The following is a 5,146-nucleotide window of genomic DNA, read 5'->3' on the forward strand; positions in this document are numbered from 1 at the left end:
CTGTCAGTCCTCAGTGTTTGTAGAACACCAGCAATAACCCAGGTGGAGACGTCAAACATTTCTGCATTTTCCCCTAGCTCCTCAGGGGAGCCTACATATATGTTTTTATTCTCTGCCCAAATTACTTTGGGATGTATTGTTATTTCACACTAACCTGTACAAACCTACCACATCTCACTTCCTATTCAAAGTTCCATGTAATTATGGTGTTTGAATAAATTGACTGAACAAGTTAAATTATTTAGTGGGCTGTAGAATATATATATCCTGCACCAAATAAACATCTCTTCCCTTGGTCTCACACAGAAGTTGAAGTTTAAAACACAGTCAGTATCATCCTTTACTCTTTGGCCTGATTTGCCTTAGCCCTAACCAGATCTGCTTCATTCATATCTCTAATTGAAGTCTGGACTATATTTCTGCCTTTTTAACAGTTGCTGTACATGCTAATACTGACATTCATATCTATGGAGCTCTAGCTCTGAGTTTCAGGTGTCACACAGATACCCAAAGTTCCAGAGACTGATCAGATTATACACAAAGTGATCAGCATCTCAGAATTTGGAGACAGCCATCACAATTCAGGAATAGATGTGACCGCTTGTAAGAGCTTACAGTCTAGGGACCATTACAGTAAGTGTTCCCCTGATAAGCTGTGCTCTAAGATTCAATTCTGAGTTTACACATTGTAGTTAGTCCATATTGGTGAGGCATTATAATGACTGTCTTTTCGTTTCTGGCGTACTTCACTCAAAATGCTGTCTACAGGATCCATTCACCTCGTTGCTCAAATGCATTCTTATCATTAAAACTAACCATCAGTGGTTGGTCATTATACACATTTACTGTCATAGATTCCTTGTAATTTTAAACCCAGACCCTGGTAACACCAATCTGGGTCATCTGGTGGTGGTGGGAGGGCTTCAGGAAAATGGACGGAGAATGATATGTAGTGTGATTTGGGGGCTATCCTTTGAACCAAATCAATGGAAAATTTTCCTTCCTTGTGATAAGTGCACCTGGCTAAGCACTATTTGGAAGTGTTTACCATTCTGAAAACCATCACAAGGCCACTGTGAATGTCTTGAATTCTGGGTCTTTCCCTGGGGCCAGACAATCCCTTTGCAATGTATCTCTTGGGCAAACTGCAGTTACCTAACTAGAAGACAGCAAATATAAAAAATCAAGAGAATTTAATTTTTCTTGCTTGCTAGATAACAAATTAAACCTTATTAGAGTTTGGGGGGAGGTGGAGTGGGGTGAACAACCAATTAACCAAGTTAAATTCCTTGTACCTGTTTGCTCTTCGAAGCAGTCTGCAGGTGAGTTAGTGCTGGGCAGCAGAAACAGAGAATTGCAGCTGGGATGCAGCACCACTTTCTGCTTTTCTTCCACAGAGGTAGGACTCAGGGTCCTGGAGAAGCTAGGCCAGGGGATCCAGCTGCCTCTGGCTTCCAAGGCAGATGTAAGTGCTGACAGAGCATGATAATTAGAAAACAGATGTGAGTTGACCTTCCAAAAATGTATTTCAAGGATTCTTAATCTTCACAGGAATCCTTCAGAGTGACAGATGCCACCTTTGGGCAGTGATGCTCATGACACTTTAAGAAGGCCCCGATCCTCCCTCCACAGCTCTTGCCTTGCACTTTCAGACAGCTCTCCCCTCAGCATCCATTTCACACATGGTCATCTTTCTGCACGTTTCCTGTACCTGTCCCCACACACAGAAAATCATGGCTTTCATAGACATAGCTACCTTTTCCAAGTATTGAGTCCAGTCCTCTCCCATTTTTGCCAATGGATCCATATTTGTTTGAAATTGTCACTGTTCACAGAGTATATTTCTAGCTCCAAGTACTTTTTTTGACACCAAATGTTGGTTTGGAACCACTGAGTACATTATACTTTTGCCCACTTAAAAACTGAAGTTAGAAATACTGGAGTAGAAGGTGACAAAAGCCAACTGGGGGAACAAGTTTTCATGTTATAATTACCATGTGTTGTTAAGTTTACCAGAGGGGCTAGCTCTTCTAGGAGGAAAAAAGATTTCTTCATTTGCACTTTTTACATAATGCCCTAGACAGATTTCATTTAAACGGGTCTTTTCGACAAAAGGTATGTTGCACAAAGCACCTTCCTTGTGTGGCCTCAACACCTTCTTTGACACTTTGAACGTTCCATAGCCTAGGTTGTAGCCCTGTTCACGTGGTCTTGATGGACTGTTCTGATTAGTTTTCAAATGTGCCTGAGCAGCTCTGGGGAATAGCTTATCAGTTTGGGTCTCACCATAGAGAAATGGATTTTCATTAGCAGTTCTACCAAAATCCTTCTTGGGCTGTCTCTAGCCTCTGGCAACACAAAACACACTCCCTCAGGCTCTATTGTCAGTCTTTTTCTTTATTGGTTACTAAAAATAATAGAATTATTAATTTGTGATTATTATGGTCATTTTGACTGATTATTTCAATACTCATTCCAACTATTATGTGACACATACAACAAAAAATATAATAGGAATACGTTACCATGTGGTAGTTACAGGGCAGTGGATTTGGGCTCATTATTAAAACTTCTAACAAGTGGACAATCAGGATCTAAAATGGGTTGACTTTCAATTTCCCAATCATTGGAGATGGCCTGAAATATCCAGAAAAGGCAAATCTATAGTCAGAAAGAAAATCAGTTGTTCTCTGGGGTGGGAGTGGGAACAGGAAGTGACTGCAAATGAGAACAACGTTTCTTTTAGTGGTGAGGAAAATATCCTAAATTAGATTTTGGAAATGGTTGTACAACCCAGGACCATCTGTTAAAAAGACTATTCTTTCTTCATTGGATGGCCTTGGCATCTCCATCAAAAATCAATTGGTCATGCAACTTTGCAAATAAACTCACTACCCTCCCCCCTACATGGGACATGACTCCTAGAGGTGTAAGTCTCCCTGGCAATGTGGGACATGACTCCCAGGGATGAGCCTGGCCATGACATTGTGGGATTGAGAATGCCTTCTTGACCAAAAGGGGGAAAAGAAATGAAATAAAATAAAGTTTCAGTGGCTACGAGATTTCAAACAGAGTTGAGAGGTCATTCTGGAGATTACTCTTATGCAAGCTTCAACCAGATATTGCAAGTCGCCACACAATGCCAAGCCCCAACCAACAATATTCCTGAAAACCCTAAAGAATACCCTGGGCTCTTTCTAAGACTCTATAAAACTTTTACTTATGTTTATTTTTTCAGAAACTTAAGGCCTCCAGATTTTTCCTTTGCCCAGTAAGCCCTGAAACCCAGAGGTACCAGTCTCTCCAAGAACATCAACCAGTTCCATTTCTCTACCCCATAAGGTTGACACCCCTTTCCAGCATGAAGAACCCAAAATGGTCATTGTTCAGACATCCCTGAAGGTGGAGAGAATGATCAAATGAGAGGGAAGAGGTGTAACTGAGAAATTAGGATTTGACAAATGATTATGACTACTCACTCATATTTTCTCTTCCGTGTCTAGTGTATCACAATAGCCAGAAGGAAATACCAGAAATTGTTCATCTGTAATCCAGTAGCTTTGATCTTTGATAATGATTGTATAACTATATAGCTTTCATCATGTGACCATGTGATAAAAACCCTGTGACTGACACTCCCTTTATCCAGTGTATAGGTAGATGAGTAATAAAAGAAAGGCATGCATGAAAGAAATAAAAATAATAAGTTGGGAATATAGGGAAAAAATACTCCTATGTAAACTATGGACAATAGCAATAGTCCTACTTTAATAATCTTTCATCAATTCTAACAAATGTAATTACTGTTAAAAAATAGAATTACAAAGTGTTATCATCTGTAACAAATTTTCCACACCAATGCAAGTGTTTGTGGTAGGGTGGTATATGGGAATCCTGTACTTTTTGCATGGTTGTTCGGTAAACCAACAACTTCTCTGATAAAAAAAAAAGAGAGAGAGAAAAAAATCAATTGGCCATGAATGTATGGACTTATTTCTGGACTCTAAATTCCATTCATTGAACAAAATTTCTATCCTTATGCCAGTACCTTGCAATCTTAATTACTGTAGCTTTTTTGTAAATTTTGCAATTGGGAAGTTCTTTTTCAAGATTGTTTTGGCTATTGTGGTTCCCTTGCATTTCCATATGACTTTTAGGATCATCTCCATTTGTGCAAAAAAGTAACCTGGGATTTTGATATGGATTGTGTTGAATTTGTGGTCAACTTGGGGGGTGTTGCCATTTTAACAATATTAAGTCTTCCAGACCTACCCCCATGGACTTTGGTTTTATGAGGCAAAACATTCTTGGGAGCTACTCTGACTTTAAGAATGAAGAAATGATCTTTAATGTGAGGGCTCCTCAAGTGGAATGGGACTTTTTCCCCTCAGTGTTTTTCTTATCTATCCCCAGGCCTTACCCTACCACGGGGAATCTCACTTTAATGGGCCTGGCTGGCATTGGGCTAAGTAGAAGGGAAAGTTGGATGATGCCTGGCACAGTAAGAAGTACTACCCCTCAGATGGCCTGACAGAAATTTCAGACCGCAGAGACCTTTGCAGACCTCCATGTGTTTGTAAATGTCACACCTTAAAAAATCAAAGAGCAATGGAGTAAAAAGTAACAACTCACCAGGGCAGATAGAGTAATATATATATATATACATTTCAAAGTGCTAGAGTAGCTAGTTCCCATTCCACAGAGAACAGAGAATCCTGCATTAGGCATAAGTGTTAGAAACAAGCATTATACAAAAAATGCTCATCCGGTTCTGGAGGAGAAAAGAATTTATTTACGATCTTGCAAGAAAGGACACACAGCCAAAAATGTGGTAGGCTGGTGCGCCAGAGGAAGAGAATGGCGATCTTTAAATCTTCTACTCCTAATGTGCGTGTCCCTCCCATTTCCCCATTGACTGGGTACTACAGAGGTTACAGCCTATCCGAGAGAACTAACTAATTCATTTTTGAGATTTTAATTTGTACAGCCTATCCAAGACAGCCAACTAGCTCATTATTGAGATTTTGAACTGACCAGCCTATCCGAGAGAGTTCAGTTAAAAATTTTTTTGCTGGGAGTTCCCGCCTCTGATTTTACCTCATATCTCTTATCATTCCAGTAACCATGGTTACTTTTCCATATAAGG

Source organism: Choloepus didactylus, chromosome 8 (assembly GCF_015220235.1).
Source record: "Choloepus didactylus isolate mChoDid1 chromosome 8, mChoDid1.pri, whole genome shotgun sequence".
NCBI lineage: Eukaryota > Metazoa > Chordata > Mammalia > Pilosa > Megalonychidae > Choloepus > Choloepus didactylus.